Source organism: Saccopteryx bilineata, chromosome 1 (genome assembly GCF_036850765.1).
Source record: "Saccopteryx bilineata isolate mSacBil1 chromosome 1, mSacBil1_pri_phased_curated, whole genome shotgun sequence".
NCBI classification, from domain to species: Eukaryota; Metazoa; Chordata; class Mammalia; order Chiroptera; family Emballonuridae; genus Saccopteryx; species Saccopteryx bilineata.
Genome location: NC_089490.1, coordinates 393,065,283 through 393,083,983, shown reverse-complemented (window position 1 = coordinate 393,083,983; position 18,701 = coordinate 393,065,283). Strand labels below are relative to the sequence as shown.

Here is an 18,701-nt window from a genome sequence, read left to right as displayed (position 1 = left end):
TGAGCTCAGCTTTTTAGATTCTAACTATAAGTAAAATCGTGCCATTTTGACAACATGGCCAGATCCTGAGGACACTATGTTAAGTGAATTAAGTCAGAAAGACAAAGTCAACATCTCCAATTAATCCTGTAATTTCTTGAAAATTTATCATTTAAGTCAGGATTATCAGAGGTTTTCATGTACTACATTACATATAAAACAACAACAACACATAAACTTGACTTTTTATTACAGTGGTAAATTGAAAAAGACTTCCTTTGACTTAGGAATAATATATATAACTCATATACAAGGCAAGTACGTATAGAGGTTAAGAACACATCATCTCTGCATACCATTCAAAGAACCATGGTTTCTTCAAAATACTAGATACTTTACAATATCCATAATGCTTTAAACATGACATAATTAGTTATGTTCTCCTGCAGTTATAACAACCAAATTGTCTTGTTTGGCAGCATAAAACCTACCTGTGGTCAGTGATGTATGTGGAAATAACCCAAACTGTAATTTTTATAAGAAACAAAACATTCAGTGTTAGCCTTCTAGATAAATTTTGAACCATAAGACTAGATGAAATCCTCTGGAAAGTGAGATGTGTGGTCTCCAAACCTCCTAAAAGTGGATGTTCACTAGACCATGTGAGTTTTCCAGCTTCCTTTCTTTAAGTAAGGCCTGTCATTGCGTAGTACCAACTCCTTGAAAACAGGGATGACAAGTCTTCCCATGGCTTTGTTGTAACATGATAACATGGGCTTTGTTGTAAGCAGCAATGCGTGGACAGAACAGAAGTGTTCTAGCCCCTGTATATACTTCTAATGCCCTCAAAAACTTACGTGGCTGAAGGTGCTCCTACTGAAAACTGGTGAGTGATGGAGAGTCTTCAGAATATCAATACTAAAGAAAATGTTAACAGTTTCAAGGAAAATGCTAGATCAATTTTATTTCATCTTTTCCATGTCTCTTTCAGTCTTTCTAATGCGCCTGACCAGGCGGTGGCGCAGTGGGTAGAGCATCGGACTGGGATACACAGTCTTTCTAATGCTTTCCTAACAAAGAGCTAACAATGTTATACTGAGAAGACTAGTGATCCTTGGTAAAAGAGATTTTTTTTAAAATCCTAATATCTTCATGCCCACTATAGTATGTTATAAGGCCAAACAATCATTAGCTGAACTAAATTGGGAAGGATGCATTGTTCTAGGCTAATGTTTCTAGGTTGCATGAGTCCAGAGGTTCTCAATGATTTAAAATCTCCAGGAGAACTTGTTAAAACACAAAAGGCTGGGTCATGCTCCTAGAGTTTCTGATTCTGTAGGTCTGGATGGAGGGGTTCCTACAATTGACGTATATGAAAATTTTCAGGTGATGCTGATTTTGTTGGTCTTGCAACAATGCTTTTGAATCACTGCTCTAGGGTAACAGTTCTCAAAGTGTAATCTGCATACCAACCCTCTGAAATACAGGTGAAGTTTAAGCATGCAGGCAGTCCTCCTTACCCAGACTTTCTTATATAAAATCAAGGAAGGAATAAGTATGGATATATTTTTGCCCTCTGAGCTTTGTTTTTCTCTTGAAATTCAGGAAATAAATAAAATTTGCTTTTATAGTATCCCTCATTATCCAAACTCACCACTGGCATTCTTACTATCTCCGCTCAGTATTCAGGTACATGTGGCTAAGGAATAATCATGATACAGATTTTTGGGCTTCACTAGAGATATACTAAATTGGATTATTTGGAATCAATATTTCAACAGTCTCAAGATCATTCTTAAGAGCAAGAATGTTGGAAAACCAAGCTCCTATGCTAGGTACAAGAATCATGGAGTTCTTGATTGATCTGTTGTGAAGCAGTGGATAAAGCATTGATATGGAATGCTGAGGTCACCAGTTTGAAACCCCGGCTTGCCCAGTCAAGGCACATATGAAAAGCAGCTACTATGAGTTGATGCTTCTCACTCCACCGCTCCTTCTCCTTTCTGTCCTCTAAAAACAATAAATTACATAACATATATATCATGGAATTCTTTTGCATTTTAGTAAATGTAAATGTGATTTCATATATTTAAGAGGTTTACCTACAAAGTGTTTTAGACTTTAGACCATTAAAATGATAATAGTGTGGGATTCTTTAGTAACTGGGATTATAATCTAGATCTTAAAATAGAAGTAACATTGTATTTCTGGAAAAAGACATTTAAATTTTCTTCTGCATAGTCACATTTTCAAAGCATAAATATAACCAATATCATTTGGGGGGAACTGCTCAGAAAAAATAAAGATAAGAAATAATTACCAGCTCAACCAGTTTTATTTGTGAAACAAGGAAATGAAGGCTTACTTCTTTTTAAAATGAACAAGAAATAATTAAAATTCAAAAATTATTTATAGACACTAGGACTCTATTAGAAGTTTTAATGGTTTGCATGCTATTTTAATTCGTAGGCTAAACCCAACGAAGACTTTGCTTTTCCGATCACCTTCTTGAATGCACTCTCGACCTCTTTGTTCCTCAGGCTGTAGACTAGAGGGTTCAGCAATGGGATGACCATGGTGTAGAACATGGAGACCATGTTGTTCGTGTCCATGGAATGACTAGAATTTGGCTGTAAGTACATGAAGATGATTGTCCCATAGAAAATGAAAACAGTGGTTAGATGGGATACACAGGTGGAGATGTTTTTGTGTGTGTGTGTCCCTCAGCTGAGTGCATCCTCAGGATAGCAATAAAAATAAGCAGATAAGAGTTCAAAATAACAAAGAGAGTGAGTAAGACATTGAATGCAGCTAACGTGAAGAGGATAATCTCATTTGTGTTGATACTGGAGCAAGAGAGAGCCAGCAGTGGGGGAATGTCACAGAAAAAGTGATTCACAACATTGGAATGACAGAAGGAAAGGTGAAAAGTGAAGGCAATGTGGATGGAAGATTCCAAGAATCCACAGATGTAAGGTCCAGTGAACAGTAAGACACAGACAGTGGTTGTCATGGTGGTGGTATAATGCAGGGGTTTATACACAGCTACATGGTGGTCAAAGGCCATTGAGGCTAAGAGGAAACTTTCAACAGTGGCAAAAGCTGCAAAGAAGAACATCTGGGCAGCACATGCATTGTATGATATAATCTTATCTCCTGTGAGAAACCCCATAATTACTTTAGGAGTGACAGCTGAGGCATAAACACAAGTCCAACAAGGAGAGGTTACTGAGAAAAAGGTACATGGGGGTGTGGAGTTGAGAGTCCAACAGAATCAACATGATCATGTCCATGTTTCCAACCAGAGGGATAAGGTAGATGAGAGAGAAGATTATGAAGAGTGGAATCTGCATCTCTAGGGCATCTGTTAACCCCACAAGAATGAATTCAGTCACCTCTGAAATGTTCTCCATTAAAGTCATTTAGGAATTATCAAGAGAGGCATCTCTGAAAAAATGAGCAAATAACGCTGCTTGATGATTATCATGAGAATTGAAGTATCAGCAGAGCCTCTTGCTGACATGCATCAACTTTCTGTCAAGGTCAGGAACACATGTGCCAGAATTGGGACTAAATGGTGGTTTGAGCAAGTTCGTGCATCTACAAGAGTTATGGAAGGATACTAAAATGTCTCTGCTCTCTGTGGCTACCATCTTATGACTCTAGGATATATTTCAGCTTGCTTGCTGTATGGTATACTCTATTACATTAAACAACAGAGAACTCTTTTTCACACCTTTGTCTAAGATGTAGATAGAAAACTTATTCAACAGAAAGTAAAACATAAGAAACATTTTGTAAAGAATGAGAGTATACACATGCTTTCATATTACCAGCTATTTTCTTATTTTTTTCTATATTCTAATTAAAATACAATTTATAAACAATAATAATATCTATAGTTTTTTTGTGTACAAATGTTCAAGTTTTGTTAAACAGATGTGGTTATGTAACCATTACTGCAATCATCATATAGAAGAGTTTCATCAGCCAAACAAAACCTCTGAGCTTTTTTTTGTGTTCAACCCCTTACCCTATCCACTGCCTCAACCACTAACTGTTCTGTCCATATAATTCTGCCTTTGCAAGGATGTCCTATAAATAAAATCTTAGTGTCAGTTAGCATGGTACATTTGAGATTCATTCATATCATTACATGTATTAATTTCTTAGGACATGAAAAGTACCACAAACTTGTGGCTTAGACAAGAGAAATTTAATAACTCATATTTCTGGAGGCTAGAAGTCTGAGATACAAGTGTCAGGAGGGTTGTTCTGTTGGTTCCCTGTGAATATTTCCTCAGAAAGAATTTGTTTCATGTCTGTCTCTGAGCCTTTCGGTGATTTGCCAGAAGTCATTGGCATTTCTTGATTGTTGCTGCTAGGCCATGATCTCTATCTTCATCTTCACACAGTGTTTTCTTTTGTGATTGCTTTTGTTCAAATCTTTCCTTTGTAATTTTTTATTTCTTTTATAATTTATTGGGGTGATGTTGATTAATAATATCATATATGTTTCATATGCATTTCTATGATACATGATCAATAGATTGAATTGGGAGCCTACCACCCAAAGTCCAATCATCTTCAATCACCATCTATTTGAACCCCTTTAAAATTAACTGCCACCTACCCCCTTTCTTCTGGTAACCACCACACCATTGTCTGTGTCTCTGAGTTTTTGCTTCTTTGTTCTTCTTTTTTGGTCATTTGTAGCTTTTAGTTTTATATCCCTGTCAACTCTTCTCCCTTCCAACCTCCAGTTCACTCCCACTTGCTCACCTTCAGATGTTTCAATACACAGATCTCTCAGACATGTTGGTGCATTGAGCAGGGAATCTTTGTTGAGTTAAATCTGTTCAAACTGTTGGAAATTCCAAGGAGAGTCAAGAGTACCTCTCAACTGCCATTCTTCTAACAACACCTCCCAAAATTAAAAAAAAAAAAGAAAAACAAGAGTCATACTACATTTAAAGTTTGCCCTACCCCATTGTTACTTAATTATAACTAATTAAAAGGTGGAAAATCTTATCATCATCTGAAGTACTGAGGGTTAGGATTTCAACAAATGAGTGTTTAAAAAAAACAATGCAATCCACAATATATCAGTGATAAAATATTTTTTATTATTGCTAAATAGTATTACATTACATAGATATCACAGATTATATTTACATCTTCCACTTGTAGTGCACTTCTAGTTTTTTAAAAATTTTTGGTTATTTTGAATAAACTTACTAACTATTGGTCTAAAGTTGTTTTCTGAAAACAGAAGTTTGTATTTCATGTACATAATTCCTATGAGTTGGCTTGCTTCGTCAGATGATAAGTGTATTTTTTATTGAATAGAATTCAGTGTTTCTTTATCAATCTTCTACCTGTTTTTCCATTATTATGGAAATGTGAGGTATTAAAATCTCCCACTATGATTGTGTTACTATTTCTCCTTCCAACTCTGTTTATATTTACTGCATATTTTAGGAGTATTTGATGCATATATATTTATAATTGTTATGTCTTCCTGAAGAATTGACCTTTTTAAATCCTTAGGTAATGTCTTCCTTCATATGGTTTTGGACTTGAAGTCTATTTTGGGGTTGTATGACCACTTTTATTCTTCCAACTGTGAAATCACTGTCTAACAAAAAAGTCACAGCAAAGTTTCAACACTACAAGCGGAAAATGGCAGCCCTTACTCACTCAGCTTTGCCTGATGGGAATAGTGTTTCTACAACAGAGACCTGGGGAAGATAAGAGATGCCAGTGCCTGCCTGTCATAAGGTGAAACTGTAGCTCTACACTGATACCTGGAGTTAGAAGGAACTTCTGACTTCTTGGACACATTTCCCTGAAGTAGAACTTCTACCATACAGCTTGAGGAAGAAGACAAAGGAGCATGGTCAAAGCTAAATGCCACTCTTTCTGATTATAACAAGTTGCATAACTTCTTGGTGTTCTATAAGTCCTTAGGACAAATACAAATTGTTGAAGGTTTTTTTAAATTTTTTTTACCAGTGATATTGTTGTTTCACTGAAGAGACTATCTAATCAGATTTTTACAATGTCATTCAGAAAGCCTATGACTAAAATTACCTTTAATAAACTTTAATAATGGAGTTATTTCTGTTTACACAAGTGTTTCAAAAATAGCGCTAAGAATTCCTGTACACCACTCTCTCAGTTTCCCCTATAACTTAGCATCTAAAGTTTTATCATTATATATTACTGGGCTGCATTTTTCAAAACAAAGAATCTAACATTACTACTTTATCCTTAACTAAATTTCAGAGTTTATTGAAATTTCACTAGTATTTTTACTAATGATCTTTTCAGTCATGATCTAATTTTAATAAACCTAGAACAAATAAAGAAACTATTTAAGTCACTATTCAGCAGTGTATTACCATTAATGTATAATTCAAATAATCACTTTTGAGTTCAAAGATAAAGATATAGGTGTCAAAAGGATAATTACTAAAGCAAGAAAGGGAGTCATATATAGGAAATAATTTAGAGAATTGTGACTATACTACGGAAGCAAATTGATAAGAATTTTTCAGGTTTTTAAAGGACATTTTACCGCAGAAAATATCATCCTGGAATACTGAGGACTAAAGTTCAAAACCCCAAGGTCACTGACTTGAGCACAAACTCACCAGCTTGAGCTTGAGTCACTGACTTGCTTGTAGCCTTGCTTCCCAGGCACATAGAAGAAAGCAATCAATGAACAACTAATGTGCCACGATGACCAGTTGATACTTCTCATCTCTCTCTTTTCTTGTCTATCTTTCTCTGTCTCTCTCTTTGGAAAAAAAATAAAACTATGTCCATAGAAAAAAACCTTTAGGCATATGTATAGTTCTGCTTTATTTATAACTACCAAACCCTAGAACCAATATAATGTCTCTCAGCTGAAGAATGGATAAACAATCTGTAACATCCTTAAAATAGAATACTACTAAAAAATATTAGCACTACCAGTAAAAGTAGCAACATTGAAGGGTCATAAATGCATTATATCAAGTGAAAGAAGCAAGACTCATAGACTACATACGCTAGAATCCAGTGAAAGATATTGCAAAGGTTGTTACCTACACAAAACAGTTCAGTGGTTTCCTGAAGCAGTGGGTAGGGGAAGGAGTTAACAACTAAGAACCTTGTGTTTTTGTATACATGTTGGAAATGTTCTATTATCTTAATTCTGGTAGTAGCTACATTGCCATATACATTTGAACAAATTATTAGAACTATACACACACACAAAATGTGTGGATCATACAGTTTATAAATATGCACTTATAAATACAAAAAAAATAACAAGTAACACCAAAATCTGCATGCCCTTTTATTATACAGCTGGATCCCATAGGCAGGTAAATTATTTCTTCCCTAAGGAGCTAGGATGAGGAGCTATAGATGCCCTCAGGGGGCACATTCCCTCTGAGCTCCATATCCTATAATTCACTCCTGGTCCCCTGTGTTATCCTCTGAAATACAAACAACACTCCACACAACATTATTTTAGAGGGACCACAGTGCACGCTGGGGACTTTGATCATTATATATTCATCTGAATGCTTATAGTTGTCATTACACACAGGCCTTCTATCTACTGTGAATGGCTATAAACCTGAAACCATGGCCAAGAAAATCACCCCAAGATAAAAAAAAAATTTTAAATGGTAACCCCTTACACAGTTGTTTTATAGACTTTCTATTGTTTGCTATTTACAGACACAATCTTGTAAATTATATAGGAGAAGCAATTTTATTTTGCTTATTTTACAAACAAGACAAAGTAGTGGATGCCTCCAATGGCAGAATAAGAATTCATCATGGATTCAGGACTTAAGCCCCAGGTTCTGGGTCCTTGTTAGAGTATTTTCCTCTAACTTTTCACATTTTAGAGAACTTGGAAAATTTCAGTAACTCCTTAAATATTGCATATTTATCACTATTTCTTTATTATTTCATGGATGAATTTCATATTTTACACTCAATATTCAGGACTAACTGTCCCTTCTCTTCAAGGAGCAAGGTAAGGTAAATAATCTATATATACTATTAGTGCAGCAATAAATACTGTGTGTTATATCAGTACAAAAATAGGTGTTTTAAACTATTTTTTAAATAGTGAGTTGAGGGTGGAGTATAAATGTTAATATTTCTATTAGTGTGGAGTTTAATGGTACTTTTGTAATATCCTGCTGTTTCTCTGAAGAAGATGAATAAAAATATAAGATAAATGATGCACTGATTGGGTAGGCTGGTAACTTCATCCTGTTCAATAACAACTGGTGTACCAGAGGTTATAGAAAAAGCATAGATGTGAAGTGACCGTTCTTTAAGCTACAAAAGAAACAAAATTAATTTACAGGATTGAACAGTAGTAGTTCCACCTTTTTCTCATGCTGTTATTTTTATTACTACTGGCACCTTTAAATATGTTGACCCTAAGGCAGCTAAACACACACAGAACTTTTTTGTGTTTGAACTGGGATTCAATTTGCATCTTGACTCTTCTTTGATAGTGATAAAATTGTAAAGTATCACAAAGTTCCCAAATTCTTAATTTTAAATGGTAAAATAAAAATATTAATAGTACTTACATTTATATGTAAGGCTCTTAACATTAGTTCAAGATAATTTTGAGGTATAAATGATTAATAAAATAATGCACATTGTATTTACACATTTTAATTTAACAATAATTTCTTATTTTTATTTCATTCTTTCCCTTAGTTCTTACTTCTACAAGATATCTTATGATTCCCAAAAAGCATTGATGGAGAACAGGACAGAAGTGACATACTTCATCCTTTTTGGACTAACCCATGTCCTAGAACTACAGGTCCCCCTCTTTATCATGTTCACTCTCATTTATCTCATCACTGTGGTTGGGAACCTTGGGACAATTGGACTGATTCTCTTGGACTCTCGTCTCCACACTCCCATGTACTTTTTCCTCAGTAACCTGTCTCTGGTGGATTTGTGTTACTCCTCAGCTGTCACTCCCAAAGTCATGACTGGGTTACTTATAGGCAACAAAGTCATCTCCTACAATGCCTGTGCTGCTCAGATGTTCTTTTTTGGTGCCTTCGTCGTTGTGGAATTTTACCTGTTGTCCTCCATGGCCTATGACCGCTATGCAGCAGTGTGCAAACCCCTACATTACACCACCACCATGACGACAGGCGTGTGTGTGCGTTTGGCCATAGGCTCCTACATCGGTGGTTTCTTATTTGCCTCCCTTTTTGTTGCAGATATATTCAGCCTTTCCTTTTGAAAGTCTAATGTGGTCAATCACTTTTTCTGTGATGTTCTAGCTGTCATGGTTCTCTCTTGTTCAGATACACATATAAGTGAGGTATTTCTTGTTTTTATGTCTAGCTTTCATGTCTTTTTTGCTCTTCTGGTGATATTGATTTCTTATCTATTCATATTTAAAACCATCTTGAAGTTGCGCTCAGCTCAAGGCCACCAGAAGGCTTTGTCCACCTGTACTTCTCACCTCACTACTGTCTCCATCTTCTATGGGACTGTCATTTTCATGTACATACAGCCCGGTTCCAGACATTCCATGGACACAGATAAAATGGCCTCTGTCTTCTATTCTATGGTCATCCCCATGCTGAACCCTCTGGTCTACAGCCTGAGAAACAAGGAGGTCAAGAGTGCATTTAAAACTGTTGTTGAAAAGGCACATTTTTCAAAGGGATTGGGTTTTTAACCTTACAGTATGCATAATAACACTATTTAATTTCTCTCAGACTTTTACCATGCAGTGAATTACATTTTAAGCCCCACACTGCACTTAAATTTCTATGATGACATCTTTAGCTTCTCAAAAGTTTTTGTCTTTTAAAAACAAACATATTCAGAAATGTAATAACTAAATGAGGATGGTTAAAGAAAGCATTAGAAATTCTGAGACCTGCTTGTCATATGTCACTAATGATATCTGATTTATTTACTTGTTCCATTTACATTATCTCTACCACATCCCAATACAAATATGCATGTTAAAGAAGGGCACAAACAAGGTGATGGACCAAGGTACATTTGTGTATTCCATGTAAGCACTCTTATTGGAATGGGACACTGTCATAAGTAAATGCAATATTGCTAGTTCTGGAAACTTTACCCCAGGAGAAGGGAGGGGAAGTGAGTGTGTGTCTAACATCTTGCAGTAGAGTGCCCAAGGACAAAGAGACAAGTGGTTTACTACAATGGACATGGCTCTGTTATCTTAGGGGAAGGTGTACACCCTGAATCTCTTTCCCAAAAGTAATAGAAAGGAGTGAAATATGCATCCAGTGTTCCAACCTATTAGTGCATTGCTGGAGAGAAAGGGGTAAACTTTTTACTAAAGTCAACACTTTTCTGTGAGATTTGAAGAAAGTGAAAACATATGACTTCCCCTCCAGGACAGATAGACATGGGTGGAGTGCACAGCCATTTTAAAGAGCATAGGAATCTCCCAGTGTCTCTAGCTATGCTAGTTGGAGGAAACCTTGTCCTAGTCAAGTTCACAAAGAATACAAGAAACACAAAAATTTGGAAAATATGACACAATAAAAAGAATGAATCAGTCATTAATGTTAAAGAAAGAAAAATTTGTGAATTGCCAGAAAAGGATTTCAAAATGAATATTTAAGGAATCTGAGTGAGTTATAAGAGAAAACACATAGACACCTAAACAAAATCAGGACATGATCTGTAACAAAAGGAGAAGTTTGACAACGAGATATAAACTATAAAAAACAACCAAACAAATTCTAGAGTTGAAGAATGCAGTGATTAACTAAAATTTTAATAAATAATTTTATAATCGAACTTGATGAAGCAGAAGAATGAATAAATAAACTTGAAAATGAGTTATTTAAAATTATCCAGACAGAGTAGCAAAAAAAATTTTTTTAAACCTTAAGTTCTTATGAGAAACCATAATGAGGTATAAGCATTGTACGTGTTCCAGAAAGAGAGAAGCTTTATCTGTGGGACAGTAAACCTACTAATTATCATGGTAGGAGAAAAGACAAGTGCAGGTAAGTGGGTATGCTGCAACCAATATATCAATTCTTCCCAAAGTCCATTGTCTAGAACTACTGCATGTCTCTCCTTAGCTGAAAAGGGGCAAGTACATATAGGTAAGCAGGTGTATTGTTTTAGTACCACTGTTCTTGTGATCAATGCAATATCAATATCTATTACAATAAATATTAATATGTAACCTTATGAAACAACTAATATGTGACAGAATTATTGATACACTTAATATATATGTCGTATGTTACTCATGAAATCTTATGAGAATGACAGGATAATTATTCCTTTCTTCTTTACGGAAGAGAAGTTGAAGTTTGAAGAGGCTAAATGACTTAGCCTCTTTTTTTTTAATTTGAAGTGAAGCGAATTGGAATTGTGCAAATGTATGCACAGAAAACATGGTAACTGTGACATTTGTCTGTTGTAATAAACGTGTGATAAGTCAGGATAGAATTATGGGTTTAGAGATATCTGTGCAAAGGAAGAAATGGATGTAGCTCCTTTGTTGGAAAAAAAATTCCCAGTCCAGAACAGCGATGGCAAGTTTGGTTGGTTCTTTTTGAAAGAGATTTGCTAAGGAGACTTCTAAAGATGATTTTGAGATAGAGAAAAAAATAAAAATGAAATAAAAGTAAAATTACATTATTTTAATTTTTTCTATTTCAGTTTACATTTAATACCATTTCACACCAGTTTCAGATGTACAGCAAAGTGCCTGGAAAACCATGCACCTTACAGAGTGATCCCCTTCTTGCCTGAAGCACCACCCAAGCCCTGATATCTCCACATTATTAACTCTATTCTTCACACTGCAAACTAAATCTCTCTGGCTATTCTGCAACTACTGATTTGTACTGCTTAATTCCTTCACCCTTTTCACCCAGCCCCTTAACTCCTTCCCTTCTGACACCTGTCAGTCTGTCCTCTGGGTCTATGAGTCTGTTTCTATTTTGTTTGTCTGTTTGCTTGTTTGTTGTGTTCATTATATTCCACATATAGGTGAAATCATACAGTGTTTAACTTGCTCTGACTGGTTTATTTCATTTCAAATTTTAAACCTTTAAAATACCAAATGCTAAGAAAGATATAAAATAATTTGATTACTTTGCTGTTGGGAAATCCAAATGGTATAGCCCTTTCAGAAAACAGTTTGGCAGTTTCTCATTCAAATAAGCATGTCCTTACTGTACGACCAAACAATCCTATTCCTAGATATTTACCCAAATGACATGAAAACCTAAGATTTGACAAAAATGTTTAGGCAGATGTTTACATCAGCTTTATTTGCAATCATCAAACACTAGACCTAACACAAATGTTCCTGGACTGTGGAATAGAATCAATGATGTGTAATATCAGTGCAGAGAATAGTGCTCTGCAATAAAATATATTTCACTATGACACCAGTAATAATATGGTTGGGCTTCAAAAACTAAGAGAAAGATTACAGACTCAAAAAGTATACATTCTAACGTTACAGTTAAGGACATTATTTTTTTAAAGTTTTATTTACACAATTAACTTTAACAGAGTGACATTGATCAACAAGAATACATAGATTTCAGGTGAACATTTCTATAGCATTTGAACTGTTGATTATGTTATATACCCATCACCCAAAGTCAAATCATTTTCCATCACCTTATATTTGTCCCTCTTTACACCCTTCCCCTACCCCCTCACCCCTCCCAATTTAATCAAGTTTGCTCCCCCCACCCCCACATTCTCTTCCCCCTGGTAACCACTTCACTTTATGTACATAAGTCTCAGTTTTATATCCCATCCATGGGTAAAATCATACAATTCTTAACTTTTTCTGATTTATTTAGATCACTCAGTATAATGTTCTCAAGGTCCACTCATGTTGTTGTAAATGTCACTATGTCATTGTTTCTTTATTTTTTATTTACTTTTATTATATTTTATTTTTTGTATATTTTGTATTTTTCCAAAATGAGAAGCAGGTGAGGGGGCAGAAAACAGACTGCCGCATGTGCCCAACCAGGATCCACCCAGCGGGTGTATCAGGGGGCAATGCTCAGCCCATCTGGGCATTGTTCCACTACAACTGGAGCCATTTTAGTGCCTGAGGTAGAGGCCAAGGAGCCATCCTCAGCACTCAGGCAACTTTTGCTGCAGTAGTACCTTGGCTGCGGGAGGGGATGAGAGTAACATAGAGAAAGGAGAGAGGGACGGCTGGAGAAGCAGATGGGCGCTTCTCCTGTGTGCCTTGGCCTGGGATCTCATTCGGGATTTCCATACCCTGGGCCGACGCTCTACCGTTTAGCCAACCGGCCAGGGCCCTGTCATTGATTCTTATGGCTGAGTAGTATTCTATTGTTATATATGTATCACATCTTCTTTATTCAGTCTTCTATAGAGGGACACTTTGGTTGTTTTCATGAATTGATCCATCTGAATAATGCAGTGATGAACATGGGGGTACATGTGTCTTAATGTACAAAAGTTTTTGCATTTGGGGGGTTGATACCTAGTAGAGGGATTGGTGGGTCATATGGTAATTCTATTCTTAATGTTTTGAGGAAGGAACTTCCATACTTTATTTTATAATGATCGTACTAATTTACATTCCCACCAGCAGTGAATGAGGGTTCCTTTTTCTCCACAACCTCTCCTACACTTGTTGTTACCTATCTTGTTGATAATAGCTAATCTAAGAGGTGTGAGGTGGTATCTCATTGTAGTTTTGATTTGCATTTCTGAAATAGCTAGTGAAGATGAGAATCTTTTCATATATCTGTTGGCCATTTGTATGTTTTTTTGGTGGTAGTGTCTATTCATGTCCTTTCTCCATTTTTAAATTGATTGTTTGCTTGTTTGTTGCTGAGCTTTGTATTTTATACATTTTGGATATTAACTCCTTATCAAAGCTGTAGTTTGCAAATATCACCTCCCATTTAGTTGACTGCCTATTTGTATTGTTGTCAGTTTCTTCTGCTGTTCAGAAGCTTTTTAGTTTTATAGAGTCTCATTCATTTATTTTTGCCTTCACTTCTCTTGCCTTTGGGGTCAAATTTATAAATACTTCTCTACAGCCAAGGTCCATGAGCTTACTATCTATGTTCTCCTCAATGTAATTTATAGTTTCAGGTCTTATATTTAGGTCTTTGATTCATTTTGAAATTATTTTTGTGCGGGGAGGCAAACTACAGTCCAGTTTTATATTTTTCCATGTCGTTTCCCAATTTTCCCCATATCATTTATTGAAGAGGATTTCTTTTCTCCACTGTGTGTTTTTGGGTCCTTTGTTGAAGATGATTTGTCCAGATATATGTGGTTTTATTTCTGGGCTCTCAATTCTGTTTCATTGGTCTATATGTCTGTTTTTCTGCCAATACATATTATTTTGGTTATTGTGACTCTATAGTATAATTTGAATTGAAGTAGTATGATACCTACAGCTTCATTCTTCTTCCTCAGGATTACTTTGGCTATTTGGGGGTATTTGTGGTTCCATACAAAAGTGGAAATCTTTGGTTCTATTTCTTTAAAGAATGTCATTGAGATTTTGATGGAGATTGCATTAAATTTGTATATTGCTTTGAGTAATATGGCCATTATGTTGATTCTCCTAACCCATGAACATGGAATATTTTCTCAGTTCATTTTGTCTTTTTAAATTTCTTTCAATAATGTTTTGTAGTTTTCAGTATATAGGTCCTTCACATTATTTGCTGTTTATTCCTAGGTATTTTTTTTTTTTGCTGCAATTTTAAAAGGATTTGTTGTTGTTGCTGTTGTTGTTGCTGTTATTTTTTGAGTTTATATTCTGAAATTTCATTGTTGGCATATAGTAAAGCACTACACTTTTGTATATTGATTTTGTATACTGCAACTTTACTCTATTGCTTTATTGTTTCTAATAGCCTTTTGGTGCAGTCTTTGGGATTTTCTATATACAGGATCATGTCATTTGCAAAAAGTGACACCTTTATTTCTTCCTTTCTGATATGAATGCATTTTATTTCTTTTTCTTGCCTGATCATTCTGCCTAGAACTTCCAGAACTATGTTGAATAAGAGTGGAGAGAGTGGGCAACCTTGCCTCATTCCTGATTTTAGAAGAAAAGCCTTCATTTTTTCATCATTTAGTATGATAATAGTTGACGGTTTGTCATATATGGCCTTTATTATGTTGAGTTACTTTCCTTCTATTCCGATTATATTGTTTTAAACTAAAGAAACATTATGTCTTATCGAATGTCTTTTCTGTATCTATTGATAGGACCATATGGTTTTTGTTTTTTACTCCGTTGATGTGGTGTACTACTTTGATCAATTTCCAAATGTTGAATCATACATATGCTCCTGGAATGAATCCCACTTTATTGTGATGTATTATTTTTTAATATGTTGTTTGGTTTATTTGATTTGCTAGTATTTTGTTTAGAGTTTTTGCATCTGTATTCATTAGAAATATTGGTCTGTAGTTTTCTTTTTTGTCTTCTCTTTGCCAGGTTTGGTATGAGCATTATGTTGACCTCATAAAATGTGTTGGATTGTATTGCTTCTGCTTATTTTTGGAAAAGTTTGTGAAGTATAGGTACCAAATGTTCTTTGACAATTTGGTAAAATTCACTACTATAACAATCTGGTCCTGGACTTATGTTTCTGGGGAGATTTTTGATAGTTTTTTCTATTTCCTCCCTGCTTATAGGTCTATTTAGGTTTTCTACTTGTTCAAGGCACAGTTTAGAAAGATTGTATACTTCTAAGACTTTATCCATTTCCTCTAGGTTGTTGAAATTTGTAACATATAATCTTTCATAATATTCTAATATGATCTTTTGTACATATATCTATGATGTCTGTGGTAATTTCCCCTTTTTCGTTTCAGAGTTTGTTTTGTTTTTTTTTAAATAAATTTTTATTAATGGTAATGGGATGACATTAATAAATCAGGGTACATATATTCAAAGAAAACATGTCTAGGTTATTTTGTCATTAAATTATGTTGCGTACCCCTCGCCCAAAGTCAGATTGTCCTCCGCCACCCTCTATCTAGTTCTCTGTGCCCCTCCCCCTCCCCCTAACTCTCTCCCTCCCTACCTCCTTCCCTCCCATGTCCTCCCTCCCCCGACCCCTGGTAACCACCACACTCTTGTCCATGTCTCTTAGTCTCATTTTTATGTTCCACCAATGTATGGAATCATGTAGTTCTTGTTTTTTTCTGATTTACTTATTTCACTACTTATAATGTTATCAAGATCCCACCATTTTGCTGTAAATGATCTGATGTCATCATTTCATATGATTGAGTAGTATTCCATAGTGTATATGTGCCACATCTTCTTTATCCAGTCTTCTATTGAAGGGCTTTTTGGTTGTTTCCATGTCTTGGCCACTGTGAACAGTGCTGCAATGAACATGGGGCTACATGTGTCTTCACGTATCAATGTTTCTGAGGTTTTGGGGTATATACCCAGTAGAGGGATTGCTGGGTCATAAGGTAGTTCTATTTGCAGTTTTTTGAGGAACCATCATACTTTCCTCCATAATGGTTGTACTACTTTACAGTCCCACCAACAGTGAATGAGGGTTCCTTTTTCTCCACAGCCTCTCCAACATTTGCTATTACCCGTCTTGTTGATAATAGCTAATCTAACAGGGGTGAGGTGGTATCTCATTGTAGTTTTGATTTGCATTTCTCTAATAACTAATGAAGCTGAGCATCTTTTCATATATCTGTTGGCCATTTGTATCTCTTCCTGGGAGAAGTATCTGTTCATGTCCTCTTCCCATTTTTTATGGGATTGTTTGTTTGTTTGTTGTTGAGTTTTATGAGTTCTTTGTAAATTTTGGATATTAGGCCCTTATCTGAGCTGTAGTTTGAAAATATCATTTCCCATTTAGTTGGCTGTCTGTTTATTTTGATATCAGTTTCTCTTGCTGAGCAAAAACTTTTTATTCTGATGTAGTCCCATTCATTTATCTTTGCCTTCACTTCTCTTGCCATTGGAGTCAAGTTCATAAAATGTTCTTTAAAACCCAGGTCAATGATTTTAGTACCTATGTCTTCTTCTATGTACTTAATTGTTTCAGGTCTTATATTTAGGTCTTTGATCCATTTTGAATTAATTTTAGTACACGGGGACAGGCTATAGTCGAGTTTCATTCTTTTGCATGTGGCTTTCCAGTTTTCCCAACACCATTTGTTGAAGAGGCTTTCTTTTCTCCATTGTATGTTGTTGGCCCCTTTATCAAAGATTATTTGACCATATATATGTGGTTTTATTTCTGGGCTTTCTATTCTGTTCCATTGTTCTGAGTGTCTATATTTCTGCCAATACCATGCTGTTTTGATTATCGTGGCCTTATAATATAGTTTAAAGTCAGGTATTGTAATGCCCCCAGCTTCATTCTTTTTCCTTAGGATTGCGTTGGCTATTTTCATAGTTCCATATAAATCTGATGATTTTTTGTTCCATTTCTTTAAAAAATCTCATAGGGATTTTGATGGGAATTGCATTAAATTTGTATATTGCTTTGGGTAATATGGCCATTTTGATTATATTTATTCCTCCTATCCAAATACAAGGAATATTTTTCCATCTCATTGTATCTTTTTCGATTTCCCTTAACAATGCTTTGTAATTTTCACTATATAGGTCCTTTACATTCTTTGTTATGTTTATTCCTAAGTATTTTATTTTTTTTGTTGCAATCGTGAAGGGGATTTTTTTTTGAGTTCGTTTTCTAATATTTCATTGTTGGCATATAGAAAGGCTATGGACTTTTGTATGTTAATTTTGTATCCTGCGACCTTACTGTATTGGTTTATTGTTTCTAATAATCTTTTTGTGGAGTCCTTCGGGTTTTCGATGTATAGGATCATATCATCAGCAAAAAGTGATAGCTTTACTTCTTCTTTTCCGATATGGATGCCTTTTATTTCTTTGTCTTGTCTGATTGCTCTGGCCAGAACTTCTAGCACCACGTTAAATAAGAGTGCAGAGAGTGGACAACCCTGTCTTGTTCCTGATTTAAGGTAGAAAGTCCTCAGTTTTATGCCGTTTAATATGATGTTGGCTGATGGTTTATCATATATGGCCTTTATCATGTTGAGATATTTTCCTTCTATACCCATTTTGTTGAGAGTCTAAACATAAAATTGTGTTGTATTTTATCCAAAGCCTTTTCTGCATCTATTGATAAGATCATGTGGTTTTTGTTCTTTGTTTCGTTGATATGGTGTATTACGTTAACCATTTTGCGTATGTTGAACCATCCTTGAGATTCTGGGATGAATCCCACTTGATCATGATGTATTATTTTTTTAATATGTTGTTGTATTCGGTTTGCCAGTATTTTGTTTAGTATTTTAGCATCTGTATTCATTAGAGATATTGGTCTGTAGTTTTCTTTTTTTGTGCCATCCTTGCCAGGTTTTGGTATGAGGGTTATGTTGGCCTCATAAAATGTGTTTGGAAGTATTGCTTCTTCTTGAATTTTTTGGAAGACTTTGAGTAGAATAGGAACCAAGTCTTCTTTGAATGTTTGATAGAATTCACTAGTATAACCGTCTAGGCCTGGACTTTTATTTTTGGGGAGGTTTTTAATAGTTTTTTCTATTTCCTCCCTGCTGATTGGTCTGTTTAGGCTTTCTATTTCTTCATGACTCAGTCTAGGAAGGTTGTATTGTTCTAGGAATTT

The 18,701-nt window shown here is 35.2% G+C and overlaps 2 pseudogenes; one reads left to right on the top strand and one right to left on the bottom strand.

Moving 5' to 3' along the window:
- Positions 1-2,432: 2,432 nt before the first annotated feature.
- On the bottom strand, positions 2,433-3,401 carry LOC136319711 (olfactory receptor 5B12-like; annotated as a pseudogene).
- Positions 3,402-8,764: 5,363 nt separating this feature from the next.
- Positions 8,765-16,310, top strand: LOC136320849 (olfactory receptor 5B2-like; annotated as a pseudogene).
- The last annotated feature ends 2,391 nt before the right edge of the window (positions 16,311-18,701 follow it).